Source organism: Solanum stenotomum, chromosome 6, assembly GCF_019186545.1.
Source record: "Solanum stenotomum isolate F172 chromosome 6, ASM1918654v1, whole genome shotgun sequence".
NCBI classification, from domain to species: domain Eukaryota; kingdom Viridiplantae; phylum Streptophyta; class Magnoliopsida; order Solanales; family Solanaceae; genus Solanum; species Solanum stenotomum.
Genome location: NC_064287.1, coordinates 60,083,517 through 60,111,502, shown reverse-complemented (window position 1 = coordinate 60,111,502; position 27,986 = coordinate 60,083,517). Strand labels below are relative to the sequence as shown.

At 31.6% G+C, this 27,986-nt stretch overlaps 2 protein-coding genes and 1 pseudogene across 2 annotated transcripts in view; 2 read left to right on the top strand and 1 right to left on the bottom strand.

The window, feature by feature from the left end:
• The window catches only part of LOC125868390 (amino acid transporter AVT1I-like), a 100,213-nt pseudogene extending 72,437 nt beyond the window's left edge, over positions 1–27,776 (top strand).
• Positions 1–27,986, top strand: part of LOC125868380 (putative late blight resistance protein homolog R1A-3) — a 151,833-nt gene that overhangs the window by 55,010 nt on the left and 68,837 nt on the right. The gene's annotated exons all lie outside the window — the stretch shown is intronic.
• LOC125868391 (putative late blight resistance protein homolog R1A-3) overlaps positions 1–27,986 on the bottom strand; it is an 86,438-nt gene that overhangs the window by 1,517 nt on the left and 56,935 nt on the right. The window lies entirely within an intron of this gene.

The window sequence follows — 27,986 nt, the reverse complement described above, 5'->3', positions numbered from 1 at the left end:
AAAATAGCCTACTGCATAAGCTAAATGTTTGTCCTGTACTTGACTTAAACATAACGACAACAACATATATATCTAGGGAGGTGGTGTGTACGCCGACCTTACCCCTACTTTTGTTTCAAATAAAACATACTAGTAAGCAACAGCCGCATACTCGGCAATTCTCATCTTACTTTATCAACAACAACAACAACAAATGAAACAGATAAAAGTACTGCTATGAGAACTCAAAGAGCAGTTCTTTAATAAAATATCATGTCACTCTTGGATGTAATCAAAGCAAGATAAACAAAACAAACAATCATCCAAGTCAATACAACAACAACAACAATAACAAGTCAACAACATATTCAGTATAGTCCCACAAAGTAGGATCTGGAGAGGGTAGATTGTATGCAAACCTTATCCCTACCTCAAAGGTACATAAACTTTTTCTGATAGATCCTGGGCTCAAGAAAAATAATCTTAAGCATGCAATCCCAAAAAGGAAGTAACGAAGATACAAGAAACAACATAAAATAACAAAAATAGCAGATAGTAACAAAACAAAAACTACAACAAACAATATACTAATCGAGGTACAATAACATACCAATGAGTTGCTTGCTAATTTCTCCATTTCTCCTTCATTTTCTTTTCCTATTTCCATGTATGCAATTCTCAAAATCTGAACAATTACTCTACTACTAGTCTCTGATTAACACCAAAAATGTCTAGAAAATATTAATATGTAAAGAAGAAAGTATCAACACCCAAATATTCTTCAATAATCATACCTTGAAGTTGACAAAATAGGACAAAAGCAGTTGAAATAATTACTTGGCCAAAGACAAACTTGAAAGGCCAAAGAAGACTTAAAAAATTACTCTAGTACTCCCTCCGTCCACATTTAATTGTTATATTGCGTTTTTCGAAAGTCAATTTTTTGCATATTAATATGATAAAAAAAATACATCATAAAATGTTAGTCAAAGTTATTTGACTCTAAAAATAGAAATCATAACAATTAAAAGTGGACGGAGAAAATAATTTATATTCCCTTATATAAATTATTATTTCTGAACATGATATCGCATAGCACTTTTTTTATTTTCAAATATTTGACCTTTTAATTTATAAATTACATAAAAAATATTATAATAAATTAATAATTTAAAAAATATATGAAAAAAATTAAATTTTAAAAAAGCAACTCATTTAACTCTTGAAATCCGAATACAATCCCAGGGTGGAGGCAGTAGTACACATTATCATCTTAGTCTTTGTAAATTAATTATCATCTTCAAGTCTCTGTAATCAGTTGTGGAAAATATAATATTTTACACTCCACTTGTTTTGAGATTACCTATAAAAAAATTCTTTTTTTTTTTGGTTTGTAAACTTCCCTATTTGATTCCAATTGGATGTTCTTTTTGGGCGTGCTCGGTAGGCAAAGAAAATATTATTCTAAAAATATTTGTGTATAAGACGTGAGAGTTGAGTGGTGGGTGTGTGGGGATACGCGGATGAGGATGATGATGAGGTGTATTGAAAGTTGAAAAAGGGTATAATTTGTTTTATTTTTCTAAAAAAAAAGTCATTAAGCTGTCTCAACTCGTCCTCCTGATGCTTATTGCACGACACATAAATTTTAAAAAGTGTCTAGATAATCATTTTGTATTAGTGTGTAAATGACTTTTCATGCAATTATAGGGGTATCTTGTGTCTTTTTCCCTTTGATTAAACAAATATAAGATGATAATATGTAACTTTTGACCATGAGACTAAAAAGAAAATATTAAAAAATGACTAGTCTAAAGTAGTCCTGTGAATTGTCTTTTTATATTGTCTAATTATTTCTTCTTTCTAGTAGTACCAATAATACTCCAATTCTCAATTCCTTTAAGCACTTGTCATACACAATTTTTTTTGAAATATATCAATTTTTTACAATATGAGATTGGTCAATTTTTTTATTTAGAAAAATAAGGAAAATGATTTTTTCTAATAAAACCAGGAGAAACAAGTTTCACAAGTGACATTCTAAAACACCCTTATTTTGAAACAGAGGGAGTAACACCTCACTGCTCGGACCAAATAGGAATCATAAAATTGCATGTTTTGACTTTTAAATGGGCTAGTCTTTAACTTTTGTCTTTTAACAATCAAATTTATACCTAACAAGATATACATTTTTTAGCAACTGAAATTATATCTTGATATAATTTATAAAATATTATTATACAAAAATATAAACTTATACTCCTCGAAAAAAATTATTCAAAAGTGCAAATGACTAAATAGGAACCCCACCTAGTGAGACATTATTAGTGGGCTTATCTTAATAACTTTACAACTCTCTACTGAAAAGAAAAACATTATTAGTCATGTCTAGAGGTGACAGATGAATGGTTTGGACAAAATTTGGATGGGTCAGAATGGACTGAATCGATGGGTCGTTGCTCAATCATGTCCTATGTTTATTTGGACTATAATGAGCTGAGTCAAGATGGGCTAAATAATGATTTGTAACCCCTCTATTTTTTTTTTTTGAAATATCAATAAATATTATAAACCAAATATTCCCAAACCAATCAAATATTGTGTGCACTAGGGGTGTACTTGGTCGGGTTGATTCGGGTTTTTCAAATATCAAACCAAACCATTTGTGTCGGGTTTTTGAATTATAAACCAAACCAAACCAATAAAACTCAGGTTTTTCAACATCGGGTTTTTTTCGGATTTTTTCGGGTTTTTCCGGTAAAGTATTCATACAAACATATAATTTACTTGTACTTCAAATATGTCTTTAGTCCTACCAAAATACAACTATCTAAGGTGTTTCTTAAGAAAATAACACAAAATATGATATGATTAATGACACTAAATATCCAACAAAAAAATAATAATGAAATCGCGTAAAACAAATATTACAAATTATTAAGTCATAATGAAAATGATCATAATTTAAGAGTACTAAATCATGCTAAAATAAGTTTAATAAGTATTAGTTACATGACTAAATATTAAAGGAAAATAAAGTTAGATTATGTATTTTAATTGCCTAAACCTATGTAAAACTAAAGAACAAATATTCAATATTATTGTCATTCTTAGTGTTGAATTGATGTTCTTTTTGCATTAGTATTAATTTGATTTTGATTTAAGCTTTATTATAATTACCAACATTTATGGACTATAATCTTTATTGGACCATTAAGAATTCTAACTTTCAAACATGAAATAATATATTAAAAGATAAAAACTATGAAAAAGTATAAGAAATATTTAAAAATTATATCAAAGTAAATATTTTTACATATAAAATAAAATTTTAAAATTATATATATAATGTCAGGTTGGTTTTTTTTAGTTGAAACCAAACCAACCCAAATATAGTCGGGTTTTTTTTTCCAATACCAAACCAAGTCAAACCGAACCACTAGTTGGGTTTTTTTTCGGTTTGACTCGATTTGCGGTTTGGTTCGGTTTTGTACACCCCTTGTGTGCACAAATTCAATTAGGGAATCAATTTGCATTTCTATTTTCTACTAAGCAAGTTGAATTCAAAGCCTAGCTAGTCACTTCACCGTCATATTGGGTAAAGTTCAGTTACTTTAATGTGACAATCAATAATTTTTTGACTTTACTATCAATGAACATACCAAAGAAAGGAAGACAAAACAAATACTATAGGAAGCATTACGAAACATTCAAGAAAAAGAATCCGTAACAACAACAACATAACGTTATAAACCTTTATATGTAAAATAAAAACTACAGTACATACTAGTCCTGAATCATTAATTATAAGTTGTAATTGAAACTTTGTGATACTAATTGAATTTCATTCATTCCCAAGTTGTCATTCTCAAAATACCCCTTCTACTAAACAACTAAACATTCCAACTTTGAGAATGCACATATAGACACCTCAACTCGTAATATACTGTGGCTCGTGGACATCCAACATTGACATAACACACTCAACCATAGAAGTACACCTCAACCATAATAAATTAATAATTTTAAAATGGAAGAATTAGGTTAAAAAAAAGTAACTCATTTAACTCTCGAAATCCGAATACTATCACAGGATGGAGGCAGTAGTATGCATTATCATCTTAGTCTTTGTAAATTAATTGTCATCTTCAAGTCTCTGTAATCAATTGTGGAAAATATAATATTTTACACTTCACTTGTTTTGAGATTACCTATAAAAAAATTCTTTCTTTTTTTTTTTGGTTTGTAAACTTCCCTATTTGATTCCAATTGGATGTTCTTTTTGGGCGTGCTCGGTAGGCAAAGAAAATATTATTCTACAAATATTTGTGTATAAGATGTGAGAGTTGAGTGGTGCGTGTGTGGGGCTACGCGGATGAGGATGATGATGAGGTGTATTGAAAGTAGAAAAAGGGTATAATTTGTTTTTTTTTTCTAAAAAAAAAAAANCCTCGGGTGATTTTTAACTCAAAATAAAACTGATTCTGATAAATTATTTACAAAATGAATCCATTCGTATCTTTTTAAGCATAAAATTAGCATTCAAGTTCAAACAAATTCAAACTATTAGAGAGATTACTTTTATGACAAGGATAAGATCAAATTGTGACCATTCGACATTCTTACACAACCATTACTAATATATTTAGAAGAAATTGAATCTATAAAACAGAGTAAAAGGCAGAGACTTAAACTAAAATTTACATATAGCAAAGTTGCAGACAATGACTTACATTTTTGTTCCTTAATTGGCACAACATTTCTAACCATGAAAATCAATTCCTTTAAACATACTTCCATACAAGAATATGATGAGCTGCAAATTTTATCATGTAAAGACACCTAATAATCATTTAAATTGGAACGACAAACCGATTTCAACTGAAGATTTAATCGTGAAATGAAACCATCTCTTAAGTAAATGACGGCTAAAATGTGAGAGGAAACCAACTTCACTTCTCAAAGAAGATGCAATTTTTTTTCTTTAACATGACTTTCACTAGTAAAAACGAACAACAACAGAAGAAACACACATGACATAAAAAAAAAAGGATTCTCAAATATACATGGTGTTGTAGTGACAAAGAAAAGGAAGGAAAAAAAAAGGCGAGTATTACCTGTTGCAGGGCAGTGAACAGGGTTGCCTCGATCAAAGGTCTGTGTTTGAACAATGACGGACTTGAGCAAGCTTGAGATTGGAATTTCTGGCAAGATTCGAAAGAGAATATCAAAGGCAATTTTCATAGCAAAACGCAATGGTTTGAAGTACTATGGGGGCGAAAAACTTCTTGCTAAAAATGAGTGCAAAGGCTATTATCAAGGTCGGAAAAAATTCCCCTCAAAACGAGTGGAATGTGTCGATATTCATAGCAATGAACTAGGGTTCTTGGTTCAAGTTTGGGCGGGATTTTAAGAAACAAAATAGTCGTTTGAATTTTGAAATCTCTGCTTGATGAGTTTTTCTCTGAAATCTCAAAAGTTCTTTGGCATTTTCTTGACCAAATTAAAGAAGAGAGATGTAAATGAGGGGAGGAAGAAAGGGATGTCTGCCATTGTAGAAGAAAAAAGATGAAAATTTCACCAAAACAAGGCTGGTGGTTTTTGTCCTTGGTTGAGGATTAATGGAGTCTTCTCCAAAAGAGGAAAGGGGAGAAGAAAACATAAGGGATGGATGGGTAAGTGTTGTTAGGTTCAGCTGATGATTAAAATGTTATTTTGGACAGATTTTGATATGAAATATGGGCTGAAAAGTTTTGGTCTTATTTTGGGGGTTTTGGGTTGGGTTCTTCCTTCTTCTTTTAAATTATTTTTGGCTTCTAATTTGATAACTAATACAAAATATGTTATAAGATGACAACTAATAATTCACATAATTAAAATATCAAATTATAAATTTGCGCTAATATAAAATATACAAATATAAAAATAAGGATTTATAATTAGTTTAATAAGTACAAAATTTGAAATAAAGCGACAACAAATAATTATTTTAAGAAAAGAAGGTGTAAAAGTGACAACAGTAATTTCGATAATAAAACATATAGTTTAAATAGTAATTATGGAAACGTTACAACGATAATAACACTATTGGCGATAAATAGTCGTAGTAGTAAAAAATAGTTGTGAAAAAGGATAATTTATACGTTATTAAATTAGAAGCTCGAAAACAATAAATTAGAAGAAAGGAGGGTCAAAACTGGGTGTCAACAAAACTAAAGAACAAATATTCAATATTATTGTCATTCTTAGTGTTGAATTGATTTTCTTTTTGCATTAGTATTAATTTGATTTTGATTTAAGCTTTATTATAAATACCAACATCTATGGACTATAATCCTTATTGGACCATTAAGAATTCTAACTTTCAAACATGAAAATAATATATTAAAAGATAAAAACTATGAAAAAGTAAAAGAAATATTTAAAAATTATATCAAAGTAAATATTTTTACGTATAAAATAAAATTTTAAAATTATACATATAATGTCAGGTTGGTTTGGTTTCGAGTTGGTTTTTTTAGTTGAAACCAAACAACCCAAATATAGTCAGGTTTTTTTTTTTTCCAATACCAAACCAAGTCAAACCGAACCACTAGTCGGATTTTTTTTCTAGTTTGACTCGGTTTGCGGTTTGGTTTGGTTTTGTAAACCTCTAGTGTGCACAAATTCAATTAGGGAATCAATTTGCATTTATATTTTCTGCTAAGCAAGTTGAATTCAAAGCCTAGCTAGTGACTTCACCATTGGGTAAAATTCAGTTACTTTAATGTGACAATCAATAATTTTGTGACTTTACTATCAACGAACATACAAAAGAAAGGAAGACAAAACAAATACTATAGGAAGCATTGCGAAACATTCAAGAAAAAGAAACCGTAACAACAACAACAACATAACGTTATAAACCTTTATATGTAAAATAAAAACTACAGTGCATACTAGTCCTGAATCATTAATTATAAGTTGTAATTGAAACTTTGTGATACTAATTGAATTTCATTCATTCCCAAGTTGTCATTCTCAAAATACCCTTTCTACTAAACAACTAAACATTCCAACTTCGAGAATGCACATATAGACACCTCAACTCGTAATACACTGTGACTCGTGAACATCCAACGTTGACATAACACACTCAACCATAGAAGTACACCTCAACCATAATAAATTAATAATTTAAAAATGAAAAAATTAATAATTTAAAAATGGAAGAATTAGGTTAAACAAAAGTAACTCATTTAACTCTCGAAATCCAAATACTATCACAGGATGGAGGCAGTAGTATACATTATCATCTTAGTCTTTGTAAATTAATTGTCATCTTCAAGTCTCTGCAATCAATTGTGGAAAATATAATATAAGATGATAATGTGTAACTTTTGACCATTAGACTAAAAAGAAAATATAAAAAATTGACTAGTCTAAAGTAGTCCTGTGAATTGTCTTTTTATATTGTCTAATTATTTCTTCTTTCTAGTAGTACCAATAATACTCCAATTCTCAATTCCTTTAAGCACTTCTCCTACACATTTTTTTCGAAATATATCAATTTTTATAATATGATTGGTCAATTTTTTTATTTAGAAAAATGAGTTTTTTATTTATAAAAATAAGGAAAATGACTTTTCTAATACAAGCAGGAGAAACAAGTTTCACAAGTGACATTCTAAAACACCATTTATTTTGAAACAGAGGGAGTAACACCTCACTGCTCAGACCGAATATATAGGAATCATAAAATTGCATGTTTTGACTTTTAAATGGGCTAGTCTTTAACATTTGTCTTTTAACAATTAAATTTATACCTAACAAGATATAAGTTTTTTAGCAACTGAAATCATATCTCGACATAATTTATAAAATATTAAGATACGAAAATATAAACTTATCCTCCTCGAAAAAAATTATTCAAAAGTGCAAATGACCAAATAGGAACCCCACCTAGTCATGAGACATTATTAGTGGGCTTATTTTAATAACTTTACAACTCTCTACTGGAAAAGAAAAGATTCTAATTTCACCATTAATTTTCCTTCGTTATTAGTTTGATGGAAGGAAATTTTTTTTGAACTACTTTGGCTTGATTAGTGAGAATGGAAAGAGGAAAAGAAAATGAAGGACAAACAAAGAAGATAACAAATCATTGATATGTTGCATATAATATTTAATTATTTTTTTCATTCACATAATTAATTATTAGATAGTACAAGACCGTGCAAGCACAGGCCCAACTTTGTGCTATCGTAACTAAAAAACATATATATATATTAGCATTTGCAAAACAATTATGTACTAATAAAAAATTATAGAACTCTTGGATACACTTCAAGAAACTATCACTTTAAAGAACCTCCAATACCGATGTTTAGAATTAAAATAAAAAAATTGCAAACAAAGAAAAGGAAAAAAAATGAGTTTATTTTATATGCACAAAAACACAGATGGAAGTACTTCAAACAATGTTGAGCAATTTTTAATCAACAAGAGTTGGGCCTATATAAATTATTTACATTAATAGAGGTCAAACATACGAGGCACGTTCCAAGAACTAATAACTTATAAGAATCGATAATTTAATCTTTGTTTATATACACAAAATCATCTGCTATAGTTGAATTTATAAGAAATATACGAGTTAGATTGATCTTGTAAATTTAAAAAATCACAAAAATAGCATGTATATAACGAAAATCCTTTTTTTTTCTTTCTTTGTTGTAACACCTCAGAAAATTTTTGAGCTAAGACTTGAACCATCCTTCGTTGTGAGTAGGATTTTACCGAGGAATTAAAATTTCTTAAGTGTTAAGTTCACTAGATGTAGCACCTTTAGTTCGAAAAAGAACTAAATTGGAAATAGCAAAATCTGAAATTTTGCAAGTTAAGCTAAGTATGAGTTTTGGGTCGACTTCAAACGACCATAACTCATAGCTCAGGATGAGTTAGGTGTACTACCATATACCGTAGGGAAGATCTTTGAATTATCTTTCCAACTCCGCCGAGTTTGCTAAGTTTCAAGGTCGGATGAGTGAGATATGACCTTTTGAAGTTAGGCTGCCCAGTTAAGGAAAGTCAAAACCGGAAATAGTAAGGGGTATCTTGGTCTTTTCCTTACCCAATCAGATTTAATTCGTTTTTTAGTAATATTTTAAGGGTATAATCTGATTAGGTTCAGTTTTATAATCCTAGTTTACGCCTAGGGTTTTAGTTGAGAGTTCAAGAAGAGAAAAGAAGAGAGAAGAGGAGAAAAGAGGAAAGGATGAAGACGTTCGTCGACGTTCTTGAGAGTTATTGCGGATTGTCGCCATTGGTTTGATCCCTAAGAGGTATGTAAGCTTCCATAGTGTTGGGTTCTTTCACACACACACCCATCTTGATTTATTCAGCGTAATTTCGTTCTTGAAATTTAAAGATTAGAGTTCTTGATAAGTGTTCTTGAAGTTTCATTAAGTTTTGATGTAAGATTCTGCTTGGGTCAACTTTAAACGACCATATCTCTTAGAATATTAAGAGTTACGTGAGCCATAACCTATCCAATTAAAGTTAATTGAATCTACTTTCCAACCCCACCAGTTTCACGTCAATCCAATATCTGAGTAAAAAGTTATGACTATTTTAGTAACCTATAGAGTGCTGTTACGAATTAGCCGACGGGAAAATATTAAAAAGAGTCGTTTTTGCCTTTTACCTCCAAGAAAACCATAAACGAATTTCTTGACTAATAAAAGGCTCAAAACAATCAGATTTTCAACTTCACTAATGAAAATCATAATTATTGGCCATAGAGATTTCAAGAAACTGATTCAAGAATCTCAAGAAAGGTTTTCTTGATTGTTTACCTTCAAGCTAGCTAGGGTTTCAAGGCTTCTAATCAAGTTCTTCTTCAAGATTTTTCAAGAAGATTCTTCAACAATCTTGTTCTTCTCGGTATGTAAGGCTATCATAGTGTTGGACTAGTTCGTCCTCACTCCCTACATCTACTTTCAGATCAGTAAAAGAGTAATCTAGGATACTTTCCCTAGATTTGAGTATTCTTTAGATAAGTTGATTTTGAGTTCTTGAATTCACGTTTCTTTTAAAAGTTCTATTCCTAATTATCGAATATCTATATTGTTATTGAGATCCTTCATATCATGAATCATAACTCTTGAATTCATAATTCAAATTCAAGAGAGAGTTAAGAGTAGAGTTCAAGGAAGCCTTTGAGTTCAATTGTGAATCCTTTGAGATCTATCATCGATTTGAGTTAAGTTTTGAGCAAGTAAGTATGAGAATGAGAAGAGTCGTATACATAAGTTCCTTATTGATATTTTGACCCTTGAGTCGAGTCATTCATGCCCATAACTTCCGCATGAACTTCATTAGTTGAGTACCTTTGAGAGGAGTAGTATCTCCAAGTTCTAAGTATTGAGTTCCTAATCCCCTATGAGATTATATTTATAATCATGGAACTATTACATGTTACCTATGAAGTCCTTGAGTTGAATTGTTCATGCCCATAATTTCGCATGAACCCTATAAGTCGAACAGTCTTGAGATGAGAAGTATATTTGAGTCCTTGAGTTGAGTAGTTCATGCTCATAATTTCGCATGAACTCTGAGTTGAGCATTCTTGAAAATGAGTAGTATCACTGAAGTTCTTGAGTTCCAAGTATTTGAGTTCTATCTATGGTTATTGAAAACCTTGCATTGAGTCGTTCAAGTCCATAATTTGGCGTGAACCATATTTTAAGAAGTCTTTTTACAAATTTTTAAACTTTGTTTTAAGACTTGGGTTTTGAGTTTAGTAAAGATGTAAAGTTGAAGTTATTTTCTTCAAAGAAGTATATGGGGACTATGTATTCCCAAAGAGGCTTAAAAATGTTTTCACATTAAAATAAGAACGGAAACTGAGATTTCCAAAGAGCCTTCGGGCTAGTTTTCATTACCCCTTTTTTATCATTAGAATTAATCAATGTGGACAATAATATCACCCATCACCAAATCTCATTACCCCCAAACACATATTACAAGGATATACATGAATTCCATACACTTAACAAGGGTTTAGAAATCCACTTGCCTCAATCAATCAAGAATTCACTCCGGGACTTGAGTCTTCCCCTTCTGTTGAACTTCCAACTCAATGCAATCTATTCAAGTACATGACCACAATAAGATTTCGAAACTAACAACACCCAATTCTATAATCAAGTTCCTAAGCTTCAAGCCTAGAGCTAAGTCCCAATTCTTTCAAATATCATGAATTTAATAATTTTCATGTAATATAATACGCCTAATGTTCAATTACATACATTAGTATACCAAACTTGAATCTTAAAATGGTGACCAAATTTAGAGGGGTAATCAACATCCTTAACTATTGAAAATTTTACAAAAATCTAGACTCCATCATTAATTTATTTAATCTTATTACATTGTACTCATAAAGTTATGCGTCAATCCAATATCTGAGTAAAAAGTTATGACTATTTTAGTAACCTATACAGTGCTGTTACGAATTAACCGACGGGAAAATATTGAAAAAATCATTTTTTGTCTTTTTACCTCCAAGAAAACCATCAACGAATTTGTCACGCCCCAAGCCTACACCCTGGACGTGACCGGCACTCGAAGACCATTGTTGGCCCCCAAGCGAACCCTTGGCCTGGCTTTCTTAACTCAGCGGAAACATAACTCAACAGAATAACTCGATGCAATGCAAGGTTATAAAACAACCTAACTGATAAAATCTGGCCAAAAAGGCAACTCGAGTCTCAAAATAGAATATTTACATATATACATAGATGAGGGACTCAAAACTAACTGACTGACTGTCTATGAAGCCTCTAAAATACTGAGATGGATGTTGGGACAGACCCCGCAACATCCTAATAAAACAAAATTAAGAGAACAAAATAACTGAGTCCTCCGGAATGCAAATAGGCTCACCACTGACTCTGGAGTACTCGACTGGATCAACGGCGTGCTGGATACTGATCCTGGGTACCTGTGTCTGCATCGTCATAAGATGCAGGCCAACTGGCATCAGTACATTGAATGTACGAGTATGTGAGCTGGAAAACTAAGCAACATAGGCTAGAAGGAAATCTGGAAGAAACTGAAAAACTTACCTGGCTCAACTCAACTCAACCTGACTGACTTCTTTCAATATAAGGCAATTTAAAACAAGTGCAATGTAAAGAAAGACTGTTTAAAACCTGCTATAAACTCTGTGTGTATACAAAGATACTATAAGCCTAAGATGTATATAGAAATACAAATGAACTGATGTATATAAAAATACAATACTTTCTGTGTATGAAAATACAATAACAGCTATGGGAGTTTCTCTAACCGACAACCATCACATAAGAGCTATAGTGATGATACAGCGATCAACCTCACGCTGCCAGAGCATCCTATACCCGGCCAAAGGTATAAGACCTAAACTGGTCTATCTGGAAAAGGATTCATCTAAAAAGTATGATCATTTTCTACCCATGGTGGCTAACATGGTTCTATGGGGGCTGTGGGTTCCTTGAACGCTCCCCCAACTCGGTGCTCGATACTACTCCCAAAATATACTGGCTCTTATGTTTAATAAAAACATACTTCTTCCTGTTGATTTGAGATAATTACTCAAAACTTAGCTCAAAGGCTATCTTGGAAATCTCGGTTTCCTCTCTTGCTTCATTTAGAAAGCGATCACTCTTTTATGAAAAACTAGCCCGAAGGCTCTTTGGAAATCTCAGTTTCCAATCTTGTTTAAATGTGAAAACATTTCTTTAAAACTTCTTCGGGAATACATAGTTCCCACATAACTTTTGAGAAAAGAACTCAGCCTTAAACTCTTGACTTAACTTGGAACTCGATACTCTTTACTTGACTTGAAACTTGAGCCTTAAAATGAAGTTAAAACGTTCAATAAAGACTCTTGAACAACTTTAAAGACTTGTTTTGACTTACTTCTTAACTTCTAGACTTGACTCTAACTTCACTTGAATTTGATCCGAACTTTCCTCGAAGTGGATTATGAATTCAAGGGTAATAATCTCATGTTTATGGATGAGTTCGGGAGGTTTAAATGTACCTTAGAGTGTTGAAAACAACTATAAAACATAGGTACATTACCAAGGAACATGTATGAAAAAGTGGGGAAAGAATGGGAAAACTTGGTGGCGCTCTGAGAGGCGCGGAGCGCCAGACCAAAAGCTTCAGAAGGGGCCTGCTGGCACTCTGCTAGGCGCGCCTCCCCAAGGGGAAAAGTTTAGAGCCCCTTTTGGGGCGCGCTGGCTGGCACGACGCCCCAGCCCTTTTCCCCGAAAACTCGACTTTTCTCCTTCCTTGTTCCAACTCTAAACCTTCTAAACCTCAAAGGTTCCAGCCCCAAACACTTAGAATCATTAAAACCCTCAACATACAATAGATTCAACTCAAAAACGCCACCGGAAACGTACACTAAACCAACAAGAACTTCAACACAACACAACTACAACTTCAACAAACATCACCACAAGATTTCAACAACCACAACTAAATCTTTTCTAGGAATTTAAAACTAGTTTGACATGTGGGGGAAAGAATCAACCCAACACTATGAACTCACCTACCTAGAAGGGATCACCCCCGACGATATCCACGACGATCTTTGACGAAAACTTGCTTGATCTTCTCTTTCTCCTCTTCTTCTCCTCTTCACTCACAAACCCTTACTCTCACTCTTTAAAATGAGAAAAACTTATCAAAATCAGTCTAACACACTAATATATATCCAAAAGAAAAGGCTAGGGAAAAGACCAAAATACCCTTACAAAATTTCGGGTAAACTGCCCTGCCAACAGCCCAACTTCCAAAGGGCATAACTCACTCATACGAACTCGGAATCGAGAAAACTTGGTGGCTTTGGAAAGATCATTCCACGAAATTTGCAAACATAACTGGAACTACACCTAACTCATCTTGATATAAGAGTTATAACTATTCAAAGTAGGCCAAAAACTCACTTTTTCCCATACTTAACCAAATTTCCCAGATTTTTAATTCCTTCCAAAAATGACTATTTCCAAATTTTAAGCTTCTTCCTAGTTACCAACTTGCAAGATGTCACAGAATTTCTTGACTAATAAAAGACTCAAAACAATCAGATTTTCAACTTCACTAATGAAAATCATAATTATTGGCCATAGAGATTTCAAGAAACTAATTCAAGAATCTCAAGAAAGGTTTCTTGATTGTTTACCTTCAAGCTAGGTTTCAAGGTTTCTAATCAAGTTCTTCTTCAAGATTCTTCAAGAATCTTGTTCTTCTAGGTATGTAAGGCTATCATAGTGTTGGACTAGTTCGTCCTCACGCCCTACATCTACTTTTAGATCAGTAAAAGAGTAATCTATGATAGTTTCCCTAGATTTGAGTATTCTTTAGATAAGTTGATTTTGAGTTCTTGAATTCACATTTCTTTTAAAAGTTCTATTCCTAATTATCGAATATCTATATTGTTATTGAGATCCTTCATATCATGAATCATTACTCTTGAATTCATAATTCAAATTCAAGAGAGAGTTTAGAGTAGAGTTCAAGGAAGCCTTTGAGTTCAATTGTGAATCCTTTGAGATCTATCATCGATTTGAGTTAAGTTTTGAGCAAGTAAGTATGATAATGAGAAGAGTCGTATACATAAGTTTCTTATTGATAATTTGACCCTTGAGTCGAGTCATTCATGCCCATAACTTCCGCATGAACTTCATCAGTTGAGTACCTTTGAGAGGAGTAGTATATTCAAGTTCTAAGTATTGAGTTCCTAATCCCCTATGAGATTATATTTATAATCATGGAACTATTACATGTTACCCATGAAGTCCTTGAGTTGAATTGTTCATGGCCATAATTCTGCATGAACCCTATAAGTCTAACATTCTTGAGATGAGAAATATATTTGAGTCCTTGAGTTGAGTAGTTCATGCTCATAATTTCGCATGAACTCTGAGTTGAGCATTCTTGAAAATGAGTAGTATCACTGAAGTTCTTGAGTTTCAAGTATTTGAGTTCTATCTATGGTTATTGAAAACCTTGCATTAAGTAGTTCATGTCCATAATTCGGTATCAACCATATTTTAAGAAGTCTTTTACAAACGTTTCAACTTTGTTTTAAGACTTAAGTTTTGAGTTCAGTAAAGAGTAAAGAGTAAAGTTTGAAGTCATTTTCTTCAAAAGTATATGGAGACTAAGTATTCTTAAAGAGTTTATAAATGTTTTCACATTCAAATAAGAACGGAAACTGAGATTTCGAAAATGCCTTCGGGCTAGTTTTTAGAAAAGAGTAATAGCTTTCTAAATGAAGCAAGCAGGGAAACTGAGATTTCCAAGGTAGCCTTTGAGCTAAGTTTTTGAGCAATTATCTCAAATCAGCATAAAGAAGTATGTTTTTAAAACATAAGAGCTAGTATATTTTGGGAGTAGTATTGAGCACCGATATGGGGGAGAGTTCAGACAACTCACAGCCTCCATAAACCATGTAGCCACCATGGGTAGAAAAGGGTCATACTTTTTAGATGAACCTTTTTCGAAATAGACTAATGGATCCATTAGGCAGTTCAGGTCCTATACCTTTGGCCAGGTATAGGATGCGCTGGCAACGTGAGGAAGATCACTGTATCATCACAATAGCTCTTATGTGATGGTTGTCGGTTAGAGAAACTTTCACATAAGTTAGTGTATTTTTATATACATCAGCTTATTGTATTTTTACATACATCTCAGAGTTATGTTGTATCCTTGCATACACACAGAGATTTCCGTATGTTTTTAAACAATTTATTTCTTTATATTGCACTTATTTTAAATTGCTTTATATTGAAATGAGTTCAGTTATATTGAGTTGAGTATACAGAGTCGAATAACATATCTTTCAGTTGAGTATCTTATCCTTGAGTACTTCTGAGTTGAGTAAGTTTGAGTAGTTTTGAGTAGTTTGGATTATTCCTTGAGTTGGGTAAGATTGAAAAGAGTTAAGTATGTTTCCTTTTTATCAAGTTTCAAGCTTATGTTTATGCTTTAGAATTACCCTTACATGCTCGTACATTCCACGTACTGAGCCATTTAGCCTGCATCTTCTCATGATGCAGACACAGGTATTGATCAGGATCGTCAATAGGAACTTTGTTGATACATCCGGGAGTTCGAGTTAGCTATGGTGAGCCTCCTTGTTTTCGGAGGATTTCATTTAATTTACTTTTCAGTTTAGTCAGGATGTCGTGGGTCTTGTCCCAACTTCTATCTTTATCAATTAGAGGCTTCATATATAGTCAGTATAGTTGAGAAGTCTGTATTATTCATTCATTTTATTAAATGTTTTAAAGACTTAAGTTGCCTATTTTATGGCGAGTTGAATAATTTATTTTATTCGGAGTTGTCTTTTGAGTTAAAGATTTCTATTTAAGTTATATGAACTTTTATTTCAGTTTTAAGCTTTTGCATGCTTAAGTTAGTCTCCCGCTTGTAGTCAGCCAGGATGAGGGTTCGCTTGGGGACCAACAATGATTCTTGAGTGCCGGCCACGTCCAAGGTGTAGACTCGGGTCGTGACATTTGTCAAACAAGTTTTATTTGTGTGCTTTTATATTAAGCACAATTACCTATGGATCAATGACAACTATGGGGTACTTAATGTATGGACAAAATTTAATGTCACAAATAACATTAAATCTCCCTACTGGGAAAATTAGTTTGAAAATTGCGATATATACGACACTCGTTAATCCAATAACAAAGTATGCTCTTGTCATCTCTCCAACTGTAATGGCTATTGAAGATAAATTACCTTTACCAAAAAGTAAATTTATCGTGAGCTACTTCATCAGAACATTTTTGGTCATCAAACAGTCATTGTGGTGTTAACCGTTCCATTTTTTGGATATGTCATGACATTTACGGACGTGCTTTTGGCCGTTACCGTGTCTATATTGTTACCATGCCTATGCTATCTCAAGATCAAGAAGCCTTTATATTTGGAAGTTATGTTTATTGGGTCGTTGCTCAAGCCTGTCCTAAGTTTATTTGGTCTATAATGAGCTAAGTCAAGATGGGCTAAATAATGGTTTGTAGATTACAATTAATACATGGTAATGAAAAGCAAGCACGCATACAATATCTCATCCGTTATAATAAAGAACACAAGGGCTGATAGCTAGCACTGTTTAGACTTGATAAACAGTTATTAATGTCTTGAAAATTTGTATGAGCTAGCTCGATCTGATCTGATCTGCAAAGAACATATATTGTATTAGTTAAAAGTAATATAGGAAAACACATAACATTTGTAAAAGTAATAAGTTAATCTGTTAATGAAGCATACCTCAATCAGAGAAGTATACCTCAAGCTTGTCTTCTCCGGTCATTTCTTCAACATATTCCTTAATATTGAAAGTCGAATTTCTAAGCTGAGGGCTGCCCCATACTATGATAAGCTCTAATGACGCAATATCTCCAAAACTCTCTGGGATTTCCATAAGCTTATCACATCTACTTATATATAGTTTCTCGAGCACGGGAAACGATTTCTCTGCATCAACCTGCCATTCAGAAAATTCCACACTATTCAATTTTAGAGATTTGAGTTTCTCGAAGGTGACATCTTCCATGTTCCATTCTTTCCCCTCCTCGATGATCGCGTCCTCTAGACTTAGTTCTTGAAGGTTGGTTAGTCTATCAATTCTTGACAATGAATCGGATGTCAGAGCGATCCCTTGCAACCACATTTTGAAATCATGAAGATTTTAAAATTTCAAACAAAATTTTAACTTCCAATCATTTGATTTCACATCATTTGTCCAAAATTATCCTAAATCTCTTCATAGTTAACCTCGTGATGGTCAATGTGGATGATGCTGAGATAGTTGGGATCCCTAACTAGACGCATGTATTGGTTTGTACTCGTAGGAACAAAGACAATCTTGTTGGGAGAGTCATTTCCAAAATAGACCATACAAAATTGTGGAAATTCAAATTTAATTGGACTCCAATATGAATACTGAATATCAAAAGAGAAATTAAAAAAAAAAAAGGACTCGTACATGAGAAAATAGCCAGAGTTGGAGTTATATCGATTCACTTTGTATCAGTATATCAATTTGTTCTAATATAAAGTGAACATACATAATAAATATAAAGCGAATTGATTAACTGTATCACAAGTTTTTAAAGTAAAACTATTACTACTACATTTGATAATTAGCCAAATTATTGTTGTGATTGATAATTAAGACAAAAAGTACCATTATTTTCGAAATTTTGTCTAATTTTATTTTCAAGTTCTTGTTGAGCCTAAAATGAACTTGGGTTGATCAATCAAGCATTGGGCCTAAAGTATTACCAAATGATGGATCAAACCAAATAAGTGTTCTGCTTTATGCTTAACGGAGTAAGTGATAAATACTCATACATTCTTGTTAAATACAAAATCATTCCTCGATCGTTGATTTTGGAGGGTCACTTGTCCAACATATATTCAGAGAAGTCAACATCGTAACTTGATATTTTATCTAAATATGATTATTCCAATATCGTTAATACTATATATCCCATCATGTATTAGTTATAGCGTGTCGATAAAAATAAAATGAGAAGTTTAAAATTAAATTCAAATGTCATATTCTATATTGTCTTCTAGTCACACGACTTTTAGTGTCCCTCTCACGTGGGGGTACTTTGAGATTGTCCCCAATCAACCAAGATTTTGAAATACAAAGAAGTAAACAACTAGAAATAAAATGAATATAATCATTTAATAAAACAATATATATACAGTATATATATAACAATTAATTACTTATACGTAGAAGATAATTAAATCCAAAGGTCATATTATATAAATATTCACCTTTTTAGGACCACTAATGTATTAGTCAAGGAATAATGACTAACATTTGGCTAAATTGTTTTAGAGTAAAGATTCTAGGAATTTTGTTTTGTATCAAAAAGCAAATTAATTAAACCAAAAAGATTATCATTGTCCTTCACGTTGGGACACCGATAAAAAAACAAAAACAAAAAATGCCCACCAAATCAATCCTATAGTAAGACATTATAGTCAAAGGAAAAATTTGCATTCTCTACAAATTATTATATTATATAAAAAAGAAGAAGTGGAACTTTATGAAAAACACTAGGAAAATTTCCCTCATGTCAAAAAACCTAGCTCGTTGAATTTGCGAAATGATTTTTTCCTATATATTCCAATATTAATTAAGAATAGCAAAAAAAGTAGATTCGTATAAAAATTTAAAATATTTTGAGGATAATATTCTCAATGTAAATTAAATGAAAACACTATATATATAAAACACCAAAAAAATAGAGAAGAGGATTGGAATGAGATAGAAAAATATTATTGCCCCTTTTGCATCTATTGTTGCTTCTGAATCGCATTTAGCACCACATGTTGATTAATTTGTGATGAGTATCGATCGATTCAATTTTAAAGTTTAATTTATTGGTTTGTAGATATGCTAAGATATTATAGAACCATCAAGTATTGACTTATCAGGTATCGGTTTATTGGTTATTGTTCGTTATCGATTTAACCTTTAAGATTTGACACAAAAAAAAAATCATTGAAAATCACTTAGAAACAAGATGACAAACCAAGTGAACAATGCACATGAGTTGACAAATATTGCATATTTTTCACCAGTAAAAACTAACACATTGTAGAATAATCGAGAGTTTGAGATAGCTAGAAATAAAAGTATAAACTAAACTTTAAGTCAAGAACTTTATATATCGAATGGTACAAATATAATTTATTAATTTACTATCGGGTTATCGATTAATCTATTAAGAAAAAACCTCAAACCGTTAAAAATTAAATACCGATAATCCGTTAATGAAAAAAATCTAAATTGTTACCTAAACCGATAAATCAATAAAATTTCATATCCAATTAACGTTGCTTAATAAAGAGGAAGAGCCAGAGTCAAGTTTCATGTCCAACAAATTGCTTTATGTAAAATAATATTTTAATTTTTGTACTAGATAGAACCCATTCTTGTTTATTATTAATTAAAAGTTTAGAATTGTAGTACTATAAGTTACTCATTATAATTAAGATTTGTGCAAAACCGTGTGGATTGATATATTCCAAAATTAACAAAAAAAAATAATAATTGTTGACACTCAATTTTGGACCTCCACAATATAGATTAATCATTGAGTTTCATCAATTTCGAACGATTTGAAATAATTAGTTTTACAAAATTTCAAAAAATAAATAAATAATAGTTTACAGGTTAAATATTTTGTCACTTTTGGAGTTTTTAAATTATAAATATATATTTTTTAATTTTGTAAATGGTCAGTATATTTTATAAATATTCAAAAATTGTCTCAAAAAATATTTTGTTTTAGTTAAATACTTAGTTAATTAGTTTAATTATTCTATAGCTTATATTTTCAAGTTATTAGTCTATATCTGAGTCAATTATTTTAAGTTTGTTAAAATTAAGAAGCTCGTTAATTAATTTTTAATAATTCATCCTATTTAAATTCAATTTGGCTATACTTTTATTTACCAATTTAGTCCATCTCTTCCACATCCTTTAAGAAACCAATCCATATTGGGCCCTCTTCTCTCAAACAACACAAATGACCCATTCCCAATTGCAATATCAACCGACCCAACCCATTCCCTCAATACATACCAAAAAAATGACCCAGACCCGTATTCTTCTATTTCCAGAACAGCAACCAGTGTACGCGACCCGAAACCAGAACATTGTACGTGTTCTTCTTCTCCGCAGCACAACAAACCCAAATCGCGAAGCAGCTCGTGCTCTCTCCCCATCTATCTGTGTTCTCTCCGTACGAGAATCATCCAGGTGTCGTAATCTCCTTGCTCGTTCGTCCTTCCTCTCAAATCAGACGTCCCAAATCATTTTTCCGTTGAGAATTGTACAAGTCTGGTACAAATTCCAGCAACAACCTTATCTCTCAGAGATTTTTGGATTTCAAATTCGAATTTCACCCAATTCTTCACCTGTTTTCTCCCCTAAACCGAACCCTAGTCTTCCCCTATTTAAACCCCTTTCTCCCTCTTTGTTTGGGGGCCGGAACAAATAGATAGAGAGGGTAGTCCAGCAAGCTGAAGAACGAAAATTAGATATAGGAATCTAGAAAAAGAAAACAGCTGAAAACAGAGAGGATATTTAGCTTTGGGTTACAGTTTCACTGTTTGATCCTGGTCATCATTTTTTCGGATTCATCAGAGTTTGAAGTTGGTGGTGTAAGTATCCTTTCAAGCTCGTTGTCTCAGGCTCGCTGCTCCAAAAGAGGTAATATTTTCTTCTATTTCGTTTTGTTTAGCTATTTTTTTCTCAATTCCCTGAAGTAGCTACGCATCTGCATCCTTCATTTTCGTTTGATTTCGGGTGATTGTATGAACATGTAGATTAGAAGATAACAATGATGATGTTCTTGTTGAGGCTACCTTCATCTCTTAGGAATCATTATATTTTGAAGTTTGTAGTAACTTAGCTACTGGTTAAAATTCTCTGAAATAGGTGATAGAAATTATCGATATCAATGCTTCATGTGCTCATACTCGTTATGAATCTTTGTTGTGGTACCTAACTGCATTAAGCTTCAGCGTATGTTTCGGTTATCTGTTGGGAAGCTTTAAGTTCATGTTTGTGTGTATTTATTAAATTTTGCCTAAGATTATGGGTTCAATGTAGCATCAATTGTGATTAAGGAGCTGAAGCTTAGTTACTTGTCCATGTTTGAGTATTCTGTTATCTCTAATCTTGTCTGCTTATAGTTGTTTTTTTTTTCTTTTTTCATATTGATTTAAATGCTAATATTATATGGTGCACATTTGGTTCATATCTTGAAAATCTCATCATTAATCATGGACCTCACCATAAGAGTATCTAGTCGGAGCTGCTAATGTTTTGGATAAGTTGTCAAGTTTACCTCTTTAGTATTGTTAAGAGTATATATCTATATATAAGCTTTCTTTTAAGGTTAAAGTAGCGTCGAATGATATTGGGTCTGTCCTTTTTTAAACCAATTAAGATTCTGTGCTTTTTTTTTTTTTATTGAATGTTCCTGCTCATTTTTGGGCTGATACTTTCTGCTAATGTTTTGACCGATTGTTCCAGATTGTGCATTGTTTTGATTTAGGAAGGCTTAGCTTGTTTGTCATGATTTTGCTCTTTATCTTAAATAGCTCTTAAGCTTAATTTTTAGCCATCTTTTTAATTTTATTTGTGCCTTTATTAATGCTAAATGTAGTCAGTAGTCAAATATTAGTAATTTGTTAGTAAGCATGCTTACTAAGGCTTAGTTAAAATTAAGAGTTCTCCGTTATCAATTCTAGACATTGCCTTGTTTATGCTAGTTTTTATATTTGATATAGCATGGTTTTTTTTTAGTTAATGAGTTATACTTGTGTATTTTTTTTTACCTTTGTGTCGCATGTGAAATCTGTCTGAGTTCATCATGAACTCCTATGTTCTCCCTTGCATCTCGAAATAGGCCAAGGAGGCCCAATTCTCCTTTATCGAGTCAGCTAGTCTTGAAAGATCGAAGAACAGGTCCTTGACATTGACGTACAGGTGTTCGGAGTGAATCGAAGTGTTGGATACGCACAATATACATCGATATACATCAGTTGTATATGTTGTATATTGCGTTGAAAATGGGCTAAAAGAGCCCTAGATTTTCAGCTTTGTATTTTGTTATTATTGGGCCTAATCCCTCTTATTTTGAGTGTTACTATCCTATTAGATTTTAGGACAGCTACAAATGGGCCAAAGGCCCAAAAGCTGAAATTAGGCCCAAGTGTTGGTCAAGGTGGACAGAAAACCAGACTTAGGCCTAGACTCTCTCTCTCTATTTTATCTGTTTTCGTATTTGTTTTGATTGTTTATTTGCTAGTTAATTTTAAGGTTTTCCCCTAGTTCAATTCCCCAAAAGATGAATCAATCATATCTTTCTTAAAATCAAATAAGTATATTTTATTTTACTTGACTTTAGAATATATAGTATTTTCCACTTAAGTAATATTCTTATTTCCATTTCCCTTGAAAATGAGTTTAAAAGTTGTTTATTTCTTCTATTTAATCAAGCATGTTTTTCTTTTAAACACATTAGCCAAATTGTTAGTTATCGGATAACCGCGTGTTAGCAGGCATTTCGGGTGCTTTCAAATCCTTTCCGAAATGCTAATATGAACCCCAAACCCCTTTTTAATATTTTCATTAGATTTCTGTTTTAATCTTTTGACAAAAATCAATTTTTTCTTAATTTTCCTTTAAAAATTAAGTGGCGACTCTTGAAAACAATGGGTTTTCTCTTTTTAAATAAAACAATAATTCCCATACAAATTGAGACTTTAATTAATTTAGTATAAATGAGGTTTGATTCTAAAGGACATTTTAATGGATGCAAACTACTTTTTAAAATTATAGTAGTATGCATGTGCAAATCGAGTCATGGATAACTTTTATTTATATATTAGATTTAAATGTTTCAATACAAAAATCGAATTGTAAAAACAATTGATAAAAAATTACATAATGAAAAATAAAGAGAGAAAATAATAAAAGAGACTAATAGGTATATTTTGTATAGGTATCCTAGAATTAGAAGGCCCTTGCCTTTCTTAAATCGGAATAAATATACACATTAACAAAGAGTGATAATGCATTTTATCAACATTAATTAATAGCCATTAGATTCAAAGCTGCTACAGATTTTAGAGATATTTACAAAGAATGTTAGTTACTTCTAAAAATACAAATTTAACAACGATATCCGTATAGAAGAATATGATGAAATAGGGCAGAGCGGGACCAAATAGGACAAAATTCTCTTAAAAAATAATACCAAAATGAATAGGCATACGCGAATAAATTTAGCGGGTCAAAACTTACATTATAGGATCAAATATAAAAATATACATAATTTTTTAAAGCTATTAAAAAGAGTGAGAAATACGATGTGAAATAGAAAATATTTCAACGTCCTTCTCTTTATCGTCAAGTGGTTGAGAGCCCCCTCGCAGAACGCCATCACCTACATCTTTATGAGTTTGAGAATCTAGCTTTTTATTGATTGAGTTGTGAATTAATAACTAAAAACATATAGATAGAATATTTTTATTCTAGACATATTTGCCAAAACCCAATAGACATATTTGCCAAAACCTAATAACAAATTGCTTGATGAAAAAGAATATTTTTATTTTTGTACTAGATAGAATCCATTCTTGTTTATTAATAAAAGTTTAGTATTGTAGTACTATAATATACTCATTATAATAAAGATTCGTGCAAAAACGTGTGAATTGATATATTCCAAAATTAACAAAAAAAAAATCCCATATAAATGGAGACTTTAATTTAGTATAAATGAGGTTTGATTCTGAAGGACATTTTTAATGGATGCAAACTATTTTTTAAAATTAAAGTAGTAAGTGTATGCATGTGCAAATTGAGTTATTATTTTAATGAAAAACATAGATAACTATTATTTACATAATAGATTTAAATGTTTCAATACAAAAGTCGAATAGTAAAAACAATTGATAGAAAATTACCTAATAAAAAATAAAGAGAAGAAAATAATAAAAGAGATTAAAAGGTATCCTAGAATTAGCAACGATTAAGCTATTACCATTAATAAATTACTGTTGAAAATCATTTTTAATGTAGTGTATGTTCCGCTCCTTGATTAAACTAATAAACTATTCAATCTTTTTTTGCTTGTGCAAGTCTATTCGATAAAAAAAGTCTTCCAATAATAGCCTTATTTGAATTATCCTTTTTCGATCCATATCAACATTTCGTATAGAAGAATATGATGAAATAGGGGTTAAACACCCTTCTCTAGATAAAAAGCAAAACGCCATCACTGTATCTCTATGAGTTTGAGAATCTAGCTTTTTAATTATTGAGTTTTAATTTGAATTAATAACTAAAAACATATAGATAGAATATTTTTATTCTAGACAAATTTGCCAAAACCCAATATATAAACTAGCATTTTGATGTTAATTTTGGCACTCAAAAAATATGGGATCCCATAGTGTGGAGAGAATTGAGACTCAAAATCAGATTCCACAAATTATTGAGCCTAGTAAAGGAACCTCTTTCTTTAGAACATGTTTCAATGGTATTAATGCATTATCAGGTAAACATCTCATTATTTATTGTTGTTGTTTTCAAGACACATCCAAAAGTAGACATAAGTGATCATAATCACTTAGCTTATCGAAGATATGATCCAAAATAGGAGAATATGAAGGTCGTAATTTAAGGTAAAAAGTTATAAGTCAAGTAGTCGTGCTGTGTAGTTTTCCTTATAAGTGGTATTAGTATTTTCTCCTCCTAATTTCTTATAATGGTTAGTTTTACCTGTTATTTCCTTTGTTTCAGTTACTGTATTATTTGTTGGTGCTACTGGTATACTCTATTCTTTTTTATTTTGTTATGCTTTACTTGAGTCGAGGGACTATCGAAAACAACCTCTCTATCTTCATAGGATAGGGATAAGGCTACGTATATGCACCAAATACCCTCTCCAGACCCCACTTATGAGATTTCACTAAATATGTTGTTGTATTGTACTACTTTAATTGAAGTTATATGCACCGACAAAGTAAATGTTTTTTTTCCGTTATTAGTATTGTTCAACCTGTTATAACGAGTTACTTGTTATTATTTCTATTATCTTACCTATGCTTATGATCACATAGATAAATTTATCTGTAATCACCTTATAAGTGACTTGACTGTATAAATATTCAATAACTCGATACATAAAACTTGAACTCTTTTTCTTCTTCTTCAATCAATACATATCCTGATATTGGTGAATTTGCTTTTGGTAACAAAGGAAGAATGTTGATATCAATTTTCTTATATCTTGAACTATACTTTGTTGCAATTGAATTCCTCATATTAGAAGGTGACAATTTGCAAAAATTATTCCCAAATGCAAAAATTCATTTTGGTTGTGTTAAAATTGTTGGAAGGGAAGTATTTGTTTTATTAGTTGCTATTGTAATATTGCCAACAACATGGTTGAAAAGTTTAGGTTTATTGGCTTATGTTTCTATTGGTGGAGTTTTGGCTTCAATTGTTTTGGTTTTTTCAATATTTTGGGTTGGTGCAATTGATGGTATTGGATTTGAAGAAAAAGGTGTGATTTGGAGATGGGATGGATTGATAAGTGCGATAAGTATGTATACATTTTGTTATTGTGGTCATGCTGTTTTCCCAACAATATGCAATTCCATGAAGGATAGAAGCCAATTTCCCAAGGTAATAATATCTTATTGATAAATATGTATTACTTCGGTTTCAATTTATGTGGTACCGTTTAACTAGATACAAAGCTTAAGATAAGAGGAAATAGTTTTGTTTTGAAAGTTGTGGTTGTATATTGTTTCATTAAGGGCGTAAAAGGAAATTTAAAGTTATGTTAATGTTTTGTTATAGAAAGATCGATGACATTTCTTTTGAGACAACAGATTAAATTTTTTATAAAAGTATGAAAATGAGATGGAGGAAGTGTTACTCTCGCGCCACATAGAAAGTGCTCCAATACTTAGAAGTTGGAGAGAAGTACTCCAACCACAGAAATAGACAGAACAATACAAAAACATACAAAAAGACACAAAAATGTACGGAACAGAAAACTTAGCGTGAGATTCAAGAACTTTTCAATTTATAAATAAAATATTTTTGTTCAATATTTGATTGAATATGAAGCTGGCAGATGACATTTCAATTTATAAATGATCATATGCCTAATTATAAAAAAAAATGACATTTCATATTTTCTCATACTAAATTGTAAATACCTTTGCGACGGCCTACATGTCATATTACACCAATAATTATAAACATATTTTATTTGATCATCGTATATATAACTTAAATCTTTTTTTTTCCTTTTTTGTCAAACAGGTTTTATTTGTGTGCTTTATATTAAGCACCATAACCTATGGATCAATGGCAACTATGGGCTACTTAATGTATGGACAAAATTTAATGTCACAAATAACATTAAATCTCCCTACCGGGAAAATTAGTTCAAAAATCGTGATATATACGACACTCGTTAATCCAATAACAAAGTATGCTCTTGTCGTCTCTCCAATTGCAACGGCTATTGAAGATAAATTACCTTTACGAAAGAGTAAGTTTATCGTAAGCTACTNTCAAACAGGTTTTATTTGTGTGCTTTATATTAAGCACCATAACCTATGGATCAATGGCAACTATGGGCTACTTAATGTATGGACAAAATTTAATGTCACAAATAACATTAAATCTCCCTACCGGGAAAATTAGTTCAAAAATCGTGATATATACGACACTCGTTAATCCAATAACAAAGTATGCTCTTGTCGTCTCTCCAATTGCAACGGCTATTGAAGATAAATTACCTTTACGAAAGAGTAAGTTTATCGTAAGCTACTTCATCAGAACATTTTTAGTCATCAGCACTGTCATTGTGGCGTTAACCGTTCCATTCTTTGGATATGTCATGACATTTACGGGCGCTCTTTTGGGCGTTACCGTGTCGATATTGTTACCATGCCTATGCTACCTCAAGATCAAGAAGCCTTCATATTTGGAAGTTGTGTTTATTGGGATGATTTTGGTTTTTGGTTCTTCAGTTGCCATATTTGGAACTTACACTTCTTTGAAAAACATTATTAGTCATGTCTAGAGGTGACAAATGAACGGTTTGGACAAAATTTGGATGGGTCAGAATGGACTGAATCAATGTGTCGTTGCTCAATCATGTCCCAAGTCAAGATGGGCTAAATAATGGTTTGTAGATTCCAATTAATACATAGTAATGAAAATCAAGCACGCATATAATATCTCATCCGTTATAATAAAGAACACAAGTGCTGATAGCAAGCACTGTTTATACTTGATAAACAGTTATTAATGTTGGAAGAAGGCATACATGTCTTGAGAATTTGTATACGCTAGCTCGATCTGATCTGATCTGATC